Source organism: Lemur catta, chromosome 12 (genome assembly GCF_020740605.2).
Source record: "Lemur catta isolate mLemCat1 chromosome 12, mLemCat1.pri, whole genome shotgun sequence".
Taxonomy (NCBI): domain Eukaryota; kingdom Metazoa; phylum Chordata; class Mammalia; order Primates; family Lemuridae; genus Lemur; species Lemur catta.
Genome location: NC_059139.1, coordinates 13,563,466 through 13,585,625, shown reverse-complemented (window position 1 = coordinate 13,585,625; position 22,160 = coordinate 13,563,466).

Here is a 22,160-nt window from a genome sequence, read left to right as displayed (position 1 = left end):
AAATACTATAAATATAGTCATTTAGGTCAATGTATAACAAGCAAGGAAAGAAGTCAATGAAGAAGACAATGAAAATGGCTGTTGCATAATAAAATAAAGTGTGTTGATGCAATAAAAAGTATGTATATATACATTTATTGAATAAGGTTTGGGAGAATCCATACTGATATATTAAAATGGTTAGCTGCTGAAAGAGAAATTGGAGATATAACTTTTTACTTTATAACTGGTTATTTTATCTTCTGATTATTATTTCTTGTTTTAAAAATATTACTAGGTTACAACTTAAGCAATGAAAAATATATATGTATATATGGAAATATATATATGCACACACCACTAAGATTGACAAATATACCATACACACACACACACACACACACACACACACAAAAAAAAAAAAACATCAAAGCTACAGGTATGAGGCTATAAAAGTTTAAATGTGTAAATTATTATCTTATTTATATAACATTAAATATATGAATGTCATTAATATTTATATATAATATATAATTTATACATAATGATATATAATACTAACACATAGCAATCATATATGTTTTATTTACCCGATTCTTAGTCGAATGCCTTTTTGCATGTTTTAGACAATTGCATATCCTTTTTCGCTTATTTGTCTATATTCAATAACTCTTTTTCAGGTATATTGTTAATAACTCTTATCTTGGAAAAGTGAGAGAAAAATCAGTTAGGAAATTATATTACAACAAAATCTCTAAGAGTAGTGAAAATTCTACAATTGTATGGCATTTTTCTCCTTTACACCTATGTGAAATAGAATAAAAGAATCCTTTTTCCAAAAATACATCCCCTGACACCCATTACATCCCAAAATTTCACTCTGAAAATTAAAAGCAAATAAAATAGAAGGATTGTCATATTAGTCATTGTAAGCTAGAAACATATTTCAAGGTATTAATTTATTGCCTTCTCTAGTTACACTTGGGTGACAACAGGTTTGATTCGAAACACAGAAGTAGACACTAAATATAGATACCAGTTTTAACAATATAAAATTTAATTGCGTCACAGGTCAGCCAGAGGGCAGAGAAATGTAATAATCCTTTAAAAGTTGTATTCATTTACTTTTTATTCTTGCTATTTTGGGTTTGGGACATTGCTATAAAACAGACACCAAAGTGTTTTAAATAATTATAAATATGTTTATAATGTGAAAGTAAGTATCAAGATAATATATTAATATTAATAGGAATAAATAAAATGTCTGGACTAAGCCTAATTTCTTCATTGTCTTCTATTCTCAGTAGAAATTTCTATAGCTATTTATACACTAAAAATTATAAGGATAATCTTTTTTAGTATGCCTCAAGTATGGTGAGAATGGTATAATTGTGTCTGTATTTTTAAAATTCTGAAGTAAATGCTCAGTAAACTATGCAATATGGTCAAGGTCACAAAATTCATAAATGACAAGACTTCATTAAATAAAGTTAAATAAAGCTACTCTGACTCTAAATACCATACTGTGTCCTTACTGCTCCTGGGTCCAGGAGGGCACTCTAGGCCCACAGGAGTGAGGGGACACCCCCAAAACCAAAAAGAACTCGGACATAGTGATATGGCAAAATATTGTGAAACATGTTTTCCAAGTGGTTCTTTTTACCAAATAGTGATGCTTTTCCATTGTTTCTTCCTCCTCCGCTTCCACCGTCGTGGTCTTCATTCAGAACTATCACCAAGTTACACTGCGACTTTAGCAGTAGTCGAGCAACGTCTTCCCAGTCTCACACCTATGGTATTACCCTTTGTTTATTCACAAGGACTGACTTCTCAATGTCACCAAAGCTACCTCTCCAGAGCAGATATCTGATCATTCCCTCCATTTCTTACCAAATTCCAGCATCTGTACAGTGCTGCCATGCCCAGTTTCAATCCATGCCTATCTTTTCTCAAATTCTGTGATTCAACCAGTTTTGTTATAACTAACAAATAACATGTATATCCATGAATATCATGTGCCAGTCACACCTTTGTTTATGACAGGCTGTTTGTGGATCTGCTTTATCATCCCTTCACCCAGTAAAATGACCACAGGCACTGCACATTTCACTAACTGTTTTAAATCACTTGCAGAAAATATTAAAAGGTGATACAGAAAGATAGGCACTTACAGGTTTGCTAACGCAAATGTTTGCTGCTTCCTGGCCGGGCAAGGTTCCCATTATCAATGGACTATAAGCAATATGAGGACCAAAGTTTTTGTTTTGTTGTGTTCACTGTATTCCAGCACCCAGCATGATATCTGCCATATAATCTACATTGGAATATACATTAAATTTATGAACAAAGAAATGGCCAATTATAAAATGGCCCAGAAAAGCTAATAAATGAAAATCTGCCTCACGGAATGATAACATGATTGACAAAATACAGATGACTGGATGGAAAACAAATGACTGCATAGTGAAATGGTTTGTTTATGTATTCCTAAATAGTTATTTTTATATACAAATTTTTATACTTAAAGATTCCATTAAACATTTCCCACTCTGTATTAGTTATGACACTTCTGGTAAAAGTTACTCTAAACTCCTTTGCATCTCTTTGTATCTTTTACTTATTCTATTATTACATATTATAAAGGATATTTCATCTGTCTTTAAAATGCAAGTTGTCCAAGGGCTTTTTAGACCCTTAAAAGTGTTCATTCCCTTTGACTTAATCTTTAAAATATCCTGAACAAATAAGCAGATATCTAAGTATCACTTACTTGCAATGTTAGTGAATGCTCCATTCATCAAAACAGAAAACACCCTTAAGTATGTTTCAATAAGATGATATTTACTGTGTACAATAATATTGTGTAATTATTATGCATCAATTCAGCAGTATTTTATGAGGGTCTTTAATGCTGTAAAATCTTATGGCATAATATTAAGTAAAAAGTTTGACATACAATGTAACAGATTGTGTGTGTATAAATCTGATTTTAACAAAATGAGTTGAAAATAAATACTATAAGAAAGAAAGAAATTGCTGAGATTATGTGTATTTTGGTTTTTGCTTAATTCATGCTATTCCACATTTTTCAAATATTTCTGTAATGAATATGTGTTGCTTTCATACTAAAACCCCAAACAAACAAAAGCCAAAGGCTTTTTTTTGCCAAATACTTCAAGGATGAATTATAAGAAGCAAAATACTATAACAATTAAAACTCAGAATGTGCAGTGATAGAAATCTGTAGTGATGCAAATCTGTCTTTCATTAATATGGCAAAGTTCTAGCTCTATGTCCTTAACCAAGCCACTGGAGACTTTCTAACCCTTTTTATAATTAAAAAATTGTAATGATATCTACTATTACTGAGTCATAGTGTTGGTTAAAAGAGAAAATACGTACACCTAACATATTACTTGGATCAAAATAATCATTTTATAGGTATTAGCTAACATCCACATTATAGTCTTTTATGTGACTTCATAATCAAATGGTTATTATGTATAAGTTTAGCTTTCCTATAATTTGTGTGTCATTGGTGCCCAAAACATATGAATAATAAAAATCTCTTAAACTCACAACAGATCCAGGAAAAGTTCAATTGATTCATAGTCACAATTTCAAAATTGTAATAAGGGAAATTCAGAATTTCAGCTGGCATTTGACATTACTGGATCAATTGTATCTCCAAAGTTACTTTTACATTGATTGCAAACATTTAAATAAGTGCTCCTGTGTAAATCAATTATTTATTTGAGTTATTGAATTTTAGATTTAATGAACATGATAAAAAAACAAAGTTACCAAAAGCAAATCCCTATACTTGAGAAGCTAGAATCTTTTCTTTATAAAGAGACCATAAAGGCAGTTAAACTGATGGAGTTTAGAGATCAGTGGAACAAACATGCTTGTGAGAATGAGTAAATGCTACAATATTTTTCATTGCTCCATATCAACATTTCATATACAGTAATATGTTAATGTGTAGGTTAAATTCGAACCAAATACTTAACTTGACCATCATCTAGGGCCAATGATAGATACTTAGAACTAATAGGATCACTCATGAGGATCTAATGATCTCCTTAGAGTGAATATATACATATTAATCTTAAAAAGTAAATTTTAGAATAAGAGATGAAATGACACTTGGAACTACCAACTGTACCTAAATTAGAGGCTCTTCAATTTCAGTGGATATGTGAGACCACTTCAGTTTTAAATAGATGAAGGGTCACGAAGAGAGAGAATTAGAATATAGCGGTAGAGCTGGGCTAGGAAAGTGTCATTATTGTGACTTTATTGAACTTATTTTTATCCTTTTGTGTTCCCACATGTTATGTGAGCAATTCAGGTAAACCGCTACAAAAATAGTTTTGACTATTCAAAACCCATTATTGAAAACTATTTTCATTCTATGCCATACAAAAATGTTTTCATATATTTTGAGGAGTACAAAGAATGAATACAGCCTTCAAAATAATGTATTCATCAATTTTCTTGTTTATTGCTGTTTTTGTTGTCTGAGGAAAGAGTAGCATGTATAGGAGGCAGCAGCAGAGTTATAAGATTAGACAATTATCTGATTTTCACAAATGAATAAATCTCATGAGTATTTGAAAACCCACACCTTCAAAAGTCAGTCTTTATTGTTTATTCCCCAATAAAACTTGGGAAAATATGTCCATCTCTTCTGGCCTCAGCACAGTGTATTATAATCAGTGAAAAATGAATTTTTTATATCTTTAAACTCTAAAGTATGATCATCTCTCATATCATTTCTTGGATTTTTAAAATAATAACATTAGAAATTATTCGAGCACTTCTATATACCTAGCGTGTTTTGAACTGCTTTCCCTGAACCTTACTCACAATAAACATATGAAATATCTGCTACTATTATTCAGCTTTTGCTAGGTTATATGCAAATTCTACACTACCCTAATACCTTAGTAGCTTGCAAAAAAGTAAGTTTTATGTTTTGCTTATGCTATGTGCTGTCTGAGAAGTGGCTATGGCTGTATTTATCACAGCTGCATAAGTCTGGGATCCAAGCTTAAGCATGAGCATCTATCTGAGACATGCAATTCCTGTGCAAGAGTAAGGTGTATGAAGGTGAGACCTCAGGATACTTCATACCGCTTCTGCTATAATAGAGTGGTGCATGCCACTTCCACTCAAATTTTATGGACAAAGGCAAGGCACATGGCTAATCCTGGTGTCAATGGTGGTGTAGTGGCATGTATTCTTTTCACATGAAGAGGGGCACTGCAAGTACTCTGGCACAGGTGTTGCACACGCCTCTTGTGTAAAGGAGAAAATAATTGGAAACAATAAGAAAATTGACCACAGGAATCTTTCCCATTTTACTAAAAATAAAATAAATATTAATAGCATGATCAGTGTCACACACCTAGTCAAGCAATGTGGTTTCAAAGTCCACTTTATTATGCCCTACATTAAATTGTACTATGACATTTTTTTATTTGAATACACATGATCTAATATCCCAGAGACAAAACCCTAATTACTTTCTGCATTTGTATTTAACTACTGAGAAATCAGAAAAGATCTTGCTTTCTGCTAATACAGATTTCCTAGGTGATTTACACTGAATGTTTGATTAGGATGAGCAGCAGTGTGGCTAGGCAGGTCTAAGAGAGGAAGTATCTGCATTTCAAAGTACAAGTATTTTGTACTTTTGGAAATATCATTCCAAAAATCAAATTGCAACTGTTTCACTCCCCAGGAGTGAGTAATGGAGACTGATTGGTCCTTTGAAGAAGCTTGTAATATAATGAAGTGAAATACAAGGGACTAGCAATTCTTTCAGCAAGGTACATCTATAATTGCTACATTTTTTGTGTTGGCCTATTGCTTCAAATCAGCAAGTTGTCTTGTAAGAAACTGCTACTTAATAGAGACAAGTGAATATATACATTAATGTTCTAACTGATGACTTTTGCCAGAAGGCAATGAAGTGCCATATGTGATAAAATATTAATATAAATAGAAAGTTGTTTCATTTTTAAAGGTAATAATGTAGGTCTTTAATGATAATCACATGATAAACCATTTAGTGAATGTCTGAAGATAAATTGTAAATAAGTTTACTAGTTAGTCCACTGGGAAAGCACCATTATTCTAATTAGTACCTACATGTTATGTACCAATAGGAAAATCAAACTTAATAAAATGGTACATGTTCTAATATTAGCATAGATTAGCATAATCTATTTTTCAGTATGCTCAAGTTAAATATCATTTAAGGGTATTAGAACATGTACTATTTTATTAAGTTATAGTGAATTCAATAATAAAGAATTTGCTTTAATAGAAAATGTAAACTTTTGAAATCTGCAAGGTAATAATAGCAAAATTTTCATGAAATTATGTAAAATGAAACTTTTTAAAAAAGTAATGGCATCTCAATATTTGTGGTAGATTGAAAAATGCTCCTCAAAGATATCAAGTCCTAATGCCTGAAACCTGTAAGCATCAATTTATTTAGATACGTGTCTTTTTTTTTTGAGACAGAGTCTCACTCTGTTGCCTGGGCTAGAGTGCCGTGGCATCAGCCTATCTCACAGCAACCTCAAACTCCTGGGCTTAAGCAATCCTTCTGCCTCAGCCTCTCAAGTAGCTGGGACTACAGGCATGCGCCACCATGCCCAGCTAATTTTTTCTATATAGATTTTTAGCTGTCCAGATCATTTCTTTCTATTTTTAGTAGAGACGGGGTCTCACTTTTGCTCAGGCTGGTCTTGAACTCCTGACCTTGAGCGATCCACCCGCCTCGGCCTCCCAGAGTACTAGGATTACAGGCGTGAGCCACCACACCCAGCCTGTTATTAATACATAAAATAAGACCAACCTTTGCCTTACTATCTCACCATTGTTGCAATAACATTATCATGCATTTATGATATGCGTAAGTATGCGTGATATTATGCTAAGCCTTGAGCTTATAATGAAGGCAATATAGTCCCATTCTTCAAGGAATTTACATCTAATGGATTTTTTAAAAATTTCCTGAATTCCTATATAAACCATATATTTGACATAAATCACCTTATATATCCTATTGCATGTCATATATCTACAAATATATTGTGAGCTTGCTCAACAGAGTACTAATACTGTTATGTGCTTATCACCTAGAAAACAACCTAGTGTATTACTGTCAATAATATATATTTATTCATGGAATATAATATTATGTATTTGAGTGCATAAAATAGAATATATGATAATGATATTATAAAAAGAAACATTGGTTTATGAATCTCATTATTGGGGATTTATGGTTTCCAGGGCAGTACATAACAAGATTGGAAGTCATTATTCTAACAAGTACAAAGCTGAACAAATTGAAAAACCAATAACTCTTCTTAGATCCTTCAGAGAAATACGGTCACAGGACAAACCATTGCCCCTAAAGTTAGAAAAATTAACAGGAGAATATGGAGAGTCAAAAATTTGGAGCAGAAACTCAAAAACACAAACCTCCGTGGGTATCAGGTGCCTAGGTAGAAAAATCTGATGTGTAATTGACAAATTGTTGGAGGCTAAATATAACAAGTCTGAGAATGAAAAATTACAGGGGGACTCAGAGGAAGCATACTTTTGTGAGTTTTATCTTCTGGAGTTTGACCAGGTTCTCACAGTCCCTTGTAACAATACTCACTGTAGAATTAGATATGAAAGGGATGTTAAAATGATCAGATCAGGAATTTAAAAGAACTATGATTAATATGGTAAGCCTTCTAATGGACAAAGTAAACAGTATGCAAGAACGGATGAGCAATGTAGGCATAGAGATGGGAATTCTAAGAAAGAATCAAAGAGAAGTGCCAGTGATCAAAAACACTGTAACAGAAAAGAAGAATGCTTTAATGGGTATAAACCCATTAGTAGACTGGACATATCTGAGGAAAGAATCTCTGAACTTGAGGGTATCTCACTAGAAACTCACTCACCCCCAGGGGAGGTTGGGCATTAATCTATTCATAAGGTTTTTACCCCACCCCCATGGCCCAAACACATCCCATTAGGCCCCATCTTGAACACTGGGGATCAAATTTCAACATGAGATTTGATGGGGACAAACATTCTATATCCAAACTATAGCACTTATCATATGGTCCAACAATCTTGCTCCTTGGTATTTGCAAAGGAGTTGAAAACTTAATGCGCACACAAAAACCAGCACATGGATGTTTATAACTGCTTTATTCATAATAGCCAAAACATGGAAGCAACCAAGATGTCTTTCAGTAGATGAATGGATAAATAAACTATGGGACATTGAAACCACAGACTATTATACAGAGCTCTAAAGAAATGAGCTATCAAGCTATGAAAAGACATGGAGGAATCTTAAACTCATATTACTAAGTGAAAGAAGCCAATCTAAAAGGATAACTCACTTTATGATTCCAACAGTATGACATTCTGGGAAAGGCAATACAATTGGGACAGTAAAAAGATGAATGGTTGCCAGGAGTTAGGGGGAGGAAGAGATGAACAGACAGAGCACAGAGGATTTTTAGGGTTATGAAACTACTCTGTACGGTATTGAAATGATGTTCAAATCCATAGAATGTGCAACACAAAGAGTGAACCCTTTTGTAAGCTATGCAATGTGCATAATAATGTATCAATGAAGGTTCATAAATTGTAACAAAATGTACCACTCTGGTGGGGGATGTTGACAATGTACAAGGCTGTGCATGGGAGTATAAGGGGAGTCTCTATATCTTTAGCTCAATTTTGCTGTGAATGAAAACCATTCTAAAATAAAATCTATTAATAAAACAAGTCAACTGAATTTTACAAATCATTGATCAAATACTATTAATTAATTTATAATTATTATAAATGAATAAAACATTAAACCTTGAAAATGATTTAGATAAAAATAGCATTTATAATATATATTCACATAATGATTACTATGTTTATTATCAAAGGAGCTACTTGTGTATACTCTTCTAATATAAATAATAAACTGGGGAAGGAATGAGAATAATAATTCTATATTAGAAATCATAGGGGTTTTTTAATTTCATAATAGATTATGCTGCCCATTTCGTATTTAACTTCAAACTTCTTAAGGTAAAATTTTCTTTGGAAAATATTTTAAAGATATTTTTAAATATTTTAAAAGATATTTTATTTGTAAAACATGGTTAGAATTCTTCAGTTTTTATTCACTGCTGGATATTGTTATAATTACTATTTATTTTAAGATAAATATTTTAAACACATTTTCACAGTTACTTCTGTATAGTGATTACTTTGGAATCATAATCAATTCAGAGTTGATTTGTTAACCTGGAAAACTGTAATAGCTTGTTTTTTCTCTTTGTACAATAGGGAACACACACATAATTGAGTAGGGTACATTGACAGTAACACTTACTATGAAAAACGTATGAATTTATATCATGGTTTAAATTAAGGATATTTTGGTCTCAAACTCAGGCAGTCTGACTTCGAAATATCCCCCTACTTGGAAAATACTATAAAGTAAAGGACAAAAAAAAAAAGGAAAGTAACCAAACTCATATTAAAAGGATAGTGTATTCCTGGGGAAAATGTAAAACAAGAGAAAGAGAGAAGAATCAGAGGGAAAGTCTGCAGTACTCAATTTTTCTTTTCAACATCCATAGGTTTAAAAATTCTTTTAAAAAAGTACAAAATAAAATTAAAGTGTGCATTAAAGGAATAATTTATCATGACTTAATAATGTTCACTGTAAGGATACGAGAATAATTAAAAAGTGGCAAACATCCATGTGCTAGCATTATATAATTAGAGGAAAATTATAGTCATATGCATAAACTTTTCATATAATAATTTCATTATAAATATGAGATTATAAATTATGCAATAAATTAGTTTGGAGAAATGAAAAAATTAGTTATTTTACACAGTAGCCTAAATATTCATTAATGAAATATAATACATAAAATGTTGCAATCTAAAAAGTAATATAAAACAACCAAAAGAATAGAGTGATGTATATATTTGTCATTATGGATTGATCTCAATCATGCTGTGTACTACCTATTTTATGGCACTCCTATTTTATGCCCATAACTATTTTTGTCTGCTTAATTTATCAAGGCAAATGAATCAATATTTATTTTATTTCTGAACATGTCTTTTTACAATTTTCAAGAACTCTTCATAAAATTGAATGTCTTTTTATTTTGCACATAAATATTCAAGACAATTATATCATTATTTGAAGTGATTATGAAAGTAACCTGTTGGAATTGTTCAATTACTTATTGTGTTCTTCATAATTCATACCATGACTTTATTTGGATTGAAATTGCCGCCTCTAATTAACTTTAACTTATCCTTTTACCTACTGCAACCTAGAATAATTTCATTTTGAATTGTTTCATTTTGAATTAATATGGTGCAACTTTATTTTGACTAATTCTAGAACTCTTCATTTTATTTAAAGTGACTAGGTTAATAGTTATGAACAAAACTGTATTGCAAAAGAATCAGCATCACCCATTTTTCCCTTTGCAGTGATTATCCCTGTACGTGGTTACAGGGTTCTTATACCGAGCCTCTGCAACTCTTGATTGAGGACTTTCTTTCAGGCTCGATATAAAGAAAATAAAAATTACCAGGAATTTAAAAACCCTAGAGTAGTACTCAGTAAATGACAGAAGAGAGATTCTCTTTCTCTTCCTGGGATAACTGTGAGATATGGTTTCAAAAGCCTATATCAGAATTTCCACCAGTATTGGGTAGGTGGAAAATCTAAACCTCAGATCACTCATTTAACAAAGATCAGTACAGAGATATATGCAGACAGAAAAACATAAAAGGGACTTAAGAGCTATAGATGATAGGAAGACCTAATATCTGCCTAAACAGGATCATAGACAGAGCAGAAAAATAATGGAAGAGAAGCGAATTTGAAATAGTACCTAAGAAATTTCCAAAGTTGAAGAAGGACATGAATCTGTATACTAAGGACTCATGACATATTCCAAATGAAAACAAACCCATGTCTCACAATAAAACTGCAAAAACTCCAGAAATGAACATTTAAAATAAGCCAAAGAGAAGATAATGAATATATAAAAGGAAGAACAATGAGACTAAGAGATGATTTTCCAAAAGAAAAAAAACTATTAAAATAATATCTTAAAAGGACTGACAGAAAATGTTTATCATACTAGAAATATGTGCCCACAAAAAAACTTATTTAATAACACTGATAAAATAATGATTTTCCATGTAAAGTAAAATTTAGAGAATTCAGCATGATCAAATTTCATTAAAAAAGTACAAAGGATATATTTCACAAAAAACAGAATTAATCACTAAAATAATAGCAAAAGCAGAAATTAAGTGTGAGTAAATAAAATGCTAAAAATTGTTAGAGTAATGGGACTTTATCAGAAACATGATAATATAAATGACAGCAGAAAATCAGAAAAATTTGCAACAATCTTGATGGTACTGGAGACCACTCTCCTAAGTGAAATATCTCAAGAATGGAAAAACAAACACTACATATGCTCACTATTAAATTGAAACTAACTGACCAGCACACATGTGCCCAGACAGAAGTACTCAGAGGAAATCAACCAGCGGGGAGGAGGAAGCAGGGGATAGACAAAAATCTACCTAACGGGTACAATGAACACTATTTGGGTGATGGGCACACCTATAGCTGGGACTCAGACATTACAAAAGTGATCCATGTAACCTAAAATATTTGTACCCCCCTTGATATTTTGAAATTAAAAAAAGAAAAAATTATTCTAATCATGTTCTGATGAATCTGTGTACATATACACACCTATGCATATACCACATAAGTATCATATGTTTATAATATGAACTATACATGTATATTATGTAATGCATATGTATATTATATGTGCATATATTATATATATTCTTAATACATGTATTTAAGGCCATAATATTTCTTATAGCTTTAATTATTTCTTTAGCTGCATTCCAAAATTTTAAAAAATCTACTACTTATTATAATTTTTGGTATTTTATTTGATTAGCCAATTATCTGTAATGCACTGCTCAATTTTCAAGCAGTTTTTCCTTTTCCAGTTATCTTTTATAATTGAGCTAAATCCTTTAGCTTAATATCACTTATGTCAGAGACATACTGTCCATAACACAGACTTCTGAAATTTAGAAAATTTTTCATAGATAACCAAGTGGGATGAAATCATAAATTATTCACAAATAATTTTAGTTGTTTATTCACACTTTCTATATTAATACTGCATTTTGGCTTTTTAGGCTACTTGTTTTATCAGCTCTTGACAGCGCTATACTAACATCCTCCACTTACGATGGATTTGTTTATTGCTCCTTTTGCTTTTTATAATAATTTATCTCTTCTGTTGTACTGGGTTATTACTAAGTTCATATTTAAATATAAAACATCTTTTTGTTGGGTAACTGGTAACCATAGATATATTTTGCTATCTATAGTAATTATTTTGCCTTTAAGTCCAGTGTGTCTAATTTTGGTGCAGCTACACCAGTGTTGCCAAGTTTTATGGCTGCAGTGCAACACATCAAGAACTTAATATTAATAATATAAATAAGAAAATTGCCAACCCTTAGAATAAAATGAAGATATTTCTTCAATATGTCTTGGGATAAATAGAAAACTAAGGAACAATTATCAATGAGAAAAATATGTATATTTATAAAATTATTATAAATCAAAACTTATGTATATAAGATGATCTTAAAACAATGCTCAATAGCCTTAATCACAAAGCAAAATAAACTATTTGAAAACTGAAAGAAGTAAATAACAAAGTCAGTATAGGAATTAATAAAATATATAGAATATCTAAACCAAATTTAAACAGAAAGATCTAGTCAATAAAAACATAAATCATCACTTTAAAAATTGAAAATAGTAGGAAAAGTAAAAGAATATTGAGAGCATATGTAACAATCTATGTAAACTATTTGAAGATATACAACCTCAAGGTAGAACTTTATTAGTATGCTGTTCATGCAGTAAAATAAAACACAAAATATCAGTGGTTTCATTAATTTCATTGCATTATGCTTATAAAATACAGTTGGGATAATTGGTACTTGTTTTATGTAATTGAAGAGTTTAAGGTTTCTAGCAGTTTATGATTAATTTTTCAACATATTCTATGAGCAGTTGAATAGGACATACTCTCTTTTAATCATGGCACAATTCAAAATATCTTTGCTTAGAGACATTAAACATATTATTCATATCATTTTTTTCTCCTTCCATTATTTTATTTTCATTGTTCCGGCTTATAGATATGAATCACCTACTGAGGTTTGTCTTTATTCTCTGTTGTTTCCCATTTTCTTGTACATATTTAATTTGTTTTACATATTTTGCTGTTATTTAAGTACTTAGTTTGTAAATATTCATGGCAGCTATATCTCCACTACAAAATCCATTATAGAACATTAGAAAGTGTAAGTTTTTTAATATGCAGATGTTTTATCTTTTAATTAAGTTACAAAATTAATTATTTGGCTCTCCTCTCTTCTATCATTTTTCTGACCTATTTTACTGATCCCTTTATTCAGCATAAACATATGAAATATTTGAATATCAGATTTATTTTTCTACCTAAATGGATGTATCTCATTAAAATTAATTTTATAATATTTGGTATTATTACTATCATCTTATTTTACTAAAGGTTTTTTTCTTGTATTGTTCCCTTTGATATGCTTCATAGTCTATCTTCCGGCATGTGTTCCAAGTTTCCTCCCTGTCTTTCTTATCTGACTCACTATGGCCCTCTGTTTCTTTCCTTCAGTTGTTCATTTTCTAGTAGAGTTCCTGGTACCTGTTTTTCTGCTTTTCTCTTTCCTAATGGCTTTGGAAAGAGGGGCTCAGCTGGCTGTTGGTAATATAAATTGTTGGATTCACTCTCTACATTTTTTCAGTCATTGAATTGAAAGTGCAAGGATTTATTCTATTTTGTAAAAGGGTACTGGATAATCCCTCAATGCAGGATGGACTCCTGAGCCTATGCCAATGTTAGAGGCAATCTGATATTTATATCCTCCTGTTGCCAACATGTAACCAGAAACTGCTCTTCTATTCTCACTCACCAAAGCAGGGACAACAGATAGGGAAAAAAAAATATTGTTTTGGTTACAGTGACAGAGGAGGACAATCACGTGGAGATTTTTGTACACTTTTCTTTTAATGCCATACTCTCATTATTTTCTTGGAAAAGGTCGGAGTGGACTATGCTATTATAAGAAACATGCTTCAGTTGATTAACAGCAAATTTTATTTCATGTTCGTATCACAGTGTGATGCAGTTCAGCTTCTTCCCCGCTGGTGACTTGGGCATCAGACCCATTTAATTCTGTAAATGTAGGTCAGAAACACGTGGACTCCAAGTTCCCTGCTGAAGGGCAAAAAGAGGCTGAGAGATGGTGTCTAATGGGTCAGTGTTTGTGGGCTAAACCTGGAAGAGTTTTATGTCACATATACTTGTATTCTACTAGGCAGAATTCAGTCGTGTAGTCCCCAATCTAATTGTGAGAAAATTCAGAAAGTCAGATTTCTGTGTACCCAGGAAGAAAGTCAGTCTTTTGAATACATCTTATTATCTTTATTAATATAGCCTTTTGATCACCAAACCATTTTATTCTACTTTTAAACATAGAACATTTTCATCCTTCCCTGAGAGACACAATGTAAAGCCCCATCTGGTCACTGATGGTTGCACAGAGCCCCGGTTCTGTAGGTGCCATCAAATCCAGATGCGACCCCTTCAGTGAGAGACCTACAAACTTAAAAGGCAAATTTTCTGCCCCTCTCTGGCACAAACACTCAACATGCAATGATGGAGCAGGCATAGAATACACACAATAATCACTCCCAATTGGGAAGAGAAAGAATAAGACATATAATACTGATTTGACAACAATATAAATCTCAGTGGGAAGAGATTTTAAGAAAGTTTCCAGGTACATATACTAGAATGAAGGAAGTACGTTGATCATACTGAATCTGCCCACTGTACCGAACTTCTTGTCCATGGTTCTTTGGAAACTCTGGCTTTGACCTCTGAGAACCCCTTGTTCATTATTCACCTTTACCATTCATGTACTGAAGAATGAAGACTATATACTCCCTGAGGGGTCTACAATGAATGAGCCTTTCCTCTCCTAATAGAAATAAGGCCCAATACTTTTTCGAGGTCTTGAATATTTAAAGGCTTTTAAGGATAAGTTAGTGGTTCAGGTCTTGAACTGATACAGCTCTTTCCCCTTTCTTGCTTATAGTTCTCAAGACATGGACGTGGGTGCCAGGTGGGTGGGAGGGGGTTGGAGGGGATGGGTGAATTCACAACTAATGGGTGTGGAGCACACTGTCTGGGGGACAGGCATGCTTGTAGTTCTGACTTGAGGGATGCAAAGACAATATATATAACCAAAATATTTGTACTCCTATAATATTCTGAAATACCAAAAAAAATAAAAATAAAAAAGTAACTAGAGAATGTGCTGGGAATGCAATATCCTGAGATAGACAGGGACTGGATAGAACAGTCAGGGCTCCGTTCCAGTCCAACTCTAGAAACAGGATGTACTTCAATGCGGTATCCCAGCAAGTCACCTTGCCCCAGGGTATAAAACGCATAGCAGGCTGCTTCCCTTGATCCCTCAGCTGCAGGGCAAGTGCGCCACACACAGACAAGACTTCATCTGCTCCAAGCAGCTTCCCTGAGCTTTGGGGAAAAGTTTACGATGAATCCTAGGTTTCTGTTGACACTTCTACCTATCTGTAAGTGATAAATCCCCTTCATGGAACTTGTGTGTGTCTGTGTGTGTGTGTGTTCTATTTCACCAGGTGGTAAGCAGGGCACAGAGAACTTGCTTCACAAATAATTTATTTGGTAATCCTGCAAAAACATAATAAATGTCTGATTCATTTGCTTCTGCCTCCTAAAATTCCTTTCTGAACACAGATGTCAAGTGTATTTTAGTTCCCTGATTTCTGACTCCATTGCTCTCATTGTCTTACTAGCTGCTCCTTTGAAGCTCTTTGGGAAAAGTAAATAGATAGGAGAGCCACATTTAACTTATCTTTTTCCTGAGTCACTTTGCTCAACCAAGATTCTTTTACTGGCCTATTTTCTATAAAACTTTCATAAAATTCCATTTTTAGAAACATTCTCTCCCACTCTTGGTTGGCCTTGAATTTCTGCTGTCTCTCTAACCTTTCTTCTCATATCTTTAAAAATCTGCCAAGGGCTATCAACATGTACTGCCGTGTTCTCTAATTCTCAACTTGGTAAGCATGCTGTCTGCCTCTCAATTTATAGTAGGTGGTTTTTATATTGTCAGTCTTTTATATCTGCTGATTTTCTGTCTGTTTTATAATTATTTTAATTACCTTGCTGCACGAGACATGAGAAATAATGCTTTCAGATGTGACTTAGAGTTTTAGTAGTGTAGTACCTCAACTTCTGTATCAGTTTATTTCATGATCAGACTATACTAGACTATCCTATGGTAGTAAATTGCCAAATCCCTGTGATCTAATTTGTTGCCATTTTGTTTATTGATCATGTTACAGCTTTTCTCCATTAAATGATAATGCTGTGACTTTTTCCTTTTTGTAGCTATGCCATCTACCCAGTGCTTCCTAGGAAACATGGAAGGGAAAACGGAGTAGCAGTAGCACACAGAATTTTTAAAGTTCCACCTAGATGTGGTTTGCTTCACTTTTCTTTATATTCCATAGCCCAGAACTTAGTTGCATGGCTTGGGAATGTTGTCTTCTTATGCTCCTAAGAGGGAAAAAGAGTGTGGAGAAACTTCTGCCATACTTGCTTATTGAGGCAGTCAATTAGCATTGGGTAATTATAATAATTGTTATTCTCTTTTCTCCTTTATCTCATCAAGAAAAAAAATTATGTGCATTTTTCAGCTTCCTGGTGGTCACTATTCATTCATGTATTACAAAGTGAGTTTATTTATTTATTTTATTTCAGCATATTACAGGGGTACAAATGTTTAGGTTACGTATATTGCCATTGCCCCACCCAAGTCAGAGCTTCAAGTGTGTCTATCTATCCCCTAGACGGTGCCCACCGCACCCATTACGTGTGTATATACCCATCCCCTCCTCCTCTCTCCCATCTGCCTGACACCCGATGAATTTTATTATTGAAGTAAATACGCATAGTTCCCATTTCCTCACCTCCTATTTCTTCACCTCCTATCTACTTCATAAGCAACTGCAATATATGCAGCTCTGTGCCCAGTGTTCCATTCTTTTGGAAACTCCTCTTTCCAAAACAATGAATAACTTTTTAATTGGAATATAATGTCTCTATGAATATACTGTTTTTTATAGACCTCTCTGATGCAAATAAAAATAATGATCCTTTTCAGTTAGAAATTTCCAACTTCTTGTCATTTGGATTTTGGTTCTGCCTCTACTCCCTAAGTATCATGTGTCTCAGGTTCCCTGTTGTACTTCTTCTGCCTCTAGATATTTAAAATTTGCATTTTTGACCTATTCTCATATGCCAACTACCATCACTATCCACATTCATAATCCTTAGACACTTGAATCTTAATATGTCGAAAACTGAACTGCCCTACTTCTGCACATTCCTTTTTCTCCCACTTGCCTTTATATAAAGTTGTAAAATTCCATATATCTTGATTCCTAAGCTACAAATAGCAAGCTAAACTATGATCTCACCTATCTGGACTGATTTATTTCCTAATTTCATGTATCTTTTTGTTGGTTAACTGTTCATATCTATTTTAGTATCTTACCTTGCAAAACTACATTTACAGAACTATACTTAATATCTATGATTTAAAACATAGTCAATGTTTTATTATCCCATATGCATTGTTTAATGCCACATAGGTGTTTATTACTCATTAATGAAATATTTCCAAGATAGTCAGGACTTTTATTATCTGTTATATTATTTAAAAAGGTTTATTTGTTTTTCACTTAGTAAGTTGGATTACTTATTTTAGTGGAAATTGTCCTAATAATTTAAAAAGTACCAGTGTCCCATTTCACCTTTAGTTTTCTAATCTTTTACTCTAACACCTAAGAGTTTAAGATCAATTTGCTATTTTTCCTGACTTTGGAATCACTACTTTCATAAGAAATAAAAAAGCAAAGAAAACTAGATTAATAAAGGTACTACAAGACTGCTGCTATTTTAAACCAGTTGTGAAATATTTATAATCCTTTTGTCTTAAGAAATGAACTAACCTCTCAGACTTCAGAGTAAACCTGTCAAAAAAGGAGACACTTTCAAAGAAAATAAGAAGTGCTTCCTATCTACCTTTAACCTTACCAAGTCATGGGTCTTAATAGTCACACGTGAATGTTAAAAATCACCCATCAAAGATTCATAAATGTAGATAAATTTGAAATCAGACAGCCTTGCCAATAGCCTATAGGTTGATGCCTAACTTTGAAATAAAATAAACTCCTTACAATATTTTCATTGCAAACCAATTCTGTATAACAGAAAAATGACAACATTTATTGCTTCACTGCTTATGTGGCATTTCTAAAATGGAAAATGAAGCTCTGTGTTTCAAAACCTCATTTCCGTGGTCCTTACACTGAAAGTGATGAACTCTAGGTATCACATTCACATAGTTGATGAAAAGGTGTACAGAACTTGGAAGATATGTTTGTATGAAGTCACAGATAAGATCAAGTAGGGAATATACAGGTAAGCTAACATGTGCTTCTAAGAGAAGAACCATAAACTAGATATGAAGCCTGAGTAGAGAATTATTCCTATTTCTATTTGCACCATATTGACACCAAATGCACTGAAGACAACAAGGAAATCTGCACTTTTGGGCACCTCAAAGTTTTTAATGTTTGGAAACATCACGAGACAACAGCCTACTTCAGGTTTATCCTGGATGTGTTCTGGTATAAGATTAGCAGAGATGCCTGGTGGAAACACTGAAAAGCCAGTGGACATGTTCTTGTGGAAAGGCCTTGTGAGTACACAGGTGGGGTGAACAAGCTCTAGTCCATGCAAACTATGGCCTTGTTAGCAAGAACACAAGGTAATACCCTAAAGTCAGCCAGAAATAAATGGACATATGATATTACCAGATCTCATATTTAATCTATGAAATAAAGGGAATAGACTAAGTATATTTTGCAGAAAGATTCACTGCTTTGTTTGTAATAGCAAAATCTTGGATACTAAAATTGTCATCAATAAAGGATTGGTTAGGTTAATGATGAGCTATTAAAGACAACATTCTCCTACGCAGATATTAAAAGAGCAGGAACCCTGATATGAAACACTTTTTAACATGTATTTTAAGTAAAAAAGAGTAGTTTAGAAAAACTTTAGACATATTCATATGTGTACATATATAAAAAAGCATATGTATAAAAAAGATGAGTACATAAAGGGCAGTGGTATATTCATAAAATGGAATACATTTCTGGTGTATGCAACAATGTGAACAAATCTCAAAAAATAAGTAATAAAAGATGTTATACATAAAAATGTCTATACTCCATTTATATAAAGTTTTATTATTGGTGAAACAACTATTTTTGGAAAAGTAGTTTTCTAGTTGGGAGGGGGACATTTGGGATTGAATGGGAAAAATATCAGGAAATTTTCTGAGGTGATGGAAATGGTGAACATTGTAATAGTTGGGTTGAGTTGTAAGATGTGCACTTGTCAAAACAGATGAATGAAACTGCATAATTAAGAGCATATGTTTCATATAAGTAAATCACACCTCAAGTATATTTGTGTTTGTATGTGTGTGTATTAAAAAGGATAATAGACATGACAGATATCTCTAAAAGTAAAATACTCAAATGACCACTGAATGGCAAATGGTACACTTAATATTTTCACATCTAATTATATATCCACATGAAAAATAATTGTAAAACTTTGAATCCTAGTTAATAATATGTATGTTGAATTATTTATTAATAGAAAGAAGTATACTCATGCTTTTAATTTCCTTACAAAAATATGAAATGGATAAATGGAGTGACTCATGAGAAGGTATATGTTATTGGTGGAATCTAGGTGGTGAGTACAGTGATTTTCATTGTACAATTTCTTCAAATTTTCTGTATGTTTCGGTAATTTCATAATAATATCTTTAGGTAAACAAAGCTTGTCATTAGTAGAACTTGGAGAGTTTGCTTCAGTGTTCCTTCCTTGCCCTCTGCCTTTCCTCCCTCCCCCAGTGGTAGACTTTTACTTCTTAGACCTGGACTACCTGAAGGATTTGAGTTCTACTTCCTTCTTCAGAGGGAAGCACAACCCACCTATCTTTCCTTCACAGGATATCACTCTCAGCTCCCCTTGCCTTCTCCAGCCAATAGCTGCCACTGTCCCATACTTGATGAAAGAGTGGTGTGCCTGAAAGATTTCTGTTAGAGTTCAGCAACAGAAAAGCAGAAATGAAAACCGTCATAGTATATATTGTATATGAGCCGTGGTCAATGCGGGTAAGAGACTAGAGCATAATGTGCTATTTTGAGGCCAGGAGAATATAACTGAGAGTGGTTTTGGGGTATCTCTTTTGACCATTTAGGAGTTGGGGAACCTGTGGCCTTAAGGTGAATGTGGCCTTCTAGGTCCTTAAATGCAGCCTTGTGTATAAATACCAATTTTACAGAGCAAATTCTTTTATTAAAAGGGGTGCAGCAGAGAAAGATGAAGCTTTTCTTGCCTCCTTTGGTGCTTAAAAAAGAACAATCTTGGAATTAGAAGGCCGTGGGTTCCCTACCTCTTTAATCTCAATAAAATACTGTTTTATTTTTCTTCTTTGAAAATATATGTTACTTTTGAGAAAAAGAAAATTTGAATTATAATTACCAACCTCCATTTATATTTGACTCTCACCCTCTAAAAATAACTAAATTTTGCTTCAGGACCAATATATCTCTATTTCTCAGAAGTGTGGGGTTATCTCATTTTTAGCTGTGATAAAATGGCTTTGTTTAATTGCTTTTAGCTTTATAAATTCCAAGAAAAATATTGTCATTCATGCTACGATCTTTCTCTTAAAATAATTCAAAACTGACTGAGTGCTTCGGCAATCTTTTGATTATATTGGGCAATAAAGCAAATGGGTTAACATTTTAAAATGTCAAACACTTCTGCTTAGTTGAATTGGTTTCTTCCAAGATGTTAGTATGCAATATCAATAAATGAAAAACATAATTTTGACCTTCCAAATGGTCAAATTAACATTTAAAATAAATCTACATATATTGATAGATGACATTTTTTTGAAACATTATATTACTTATCAATTCATAGAGGATTAAACAATGATACTGAAGGAACAAAATGAAAATAAAACAAATAATTTACTTTATACTTCAATATTGAAATAGCAATTTCTAGATTACTTTTCAACATATAATCATCATGTTCAGATGCATAAAAAGAATATGTCATTTAAAAATAGACACTGATTTGTTAATAACAAGCAATCACATGTGATTTATTATTGTTAGTCACTAAGTTCTTTTTAAATCTGAATTCTTTTTCTACACTCAACAATTCTATGACAGAGTTATTTAGGAAACTAAGACACCAAAATATGAGTAACTCATTCAAGATTTACAGCTAGAAAATGGTAGAACTGTGTCATCTTCTTAAGTCTTGTCAATAATAGATTGTCACATATGTATGAATTTTAGCACAAGTATTTAAGGGTCTCTAATCTCCAACAGTATCATACACATATACTTACAGCATGCAAAAAATTCAATATTTTTTTTCTGTAAAATTTGGATTCAGTCAAAAAGCCGCACTTAAGGACCTAGAAGGCCACAAGTGGCCTTAAGGCCGCAGGTTCCCCACCCATGGAAGAGAATAGCTTTTGCTAAGTACAATCTCCCTTTATCCATGTGGATAATGTATATTTAATTATATACATTATTAAATCTAGCTTTTGCAAAGAAATTATGGAATAAAATATGAGAAACAAATAGATTCCCACTATGCTACATTTGAATATGGTTCTAAAATTTGTAGATATATTTTTTTAGGAACTTATCTCCAGTGAGAATGGCCTTTATCAAAAAGTCCCAAAACAACAAATGTTGGCGTGGATGTGGAGAGATAGGAACATTC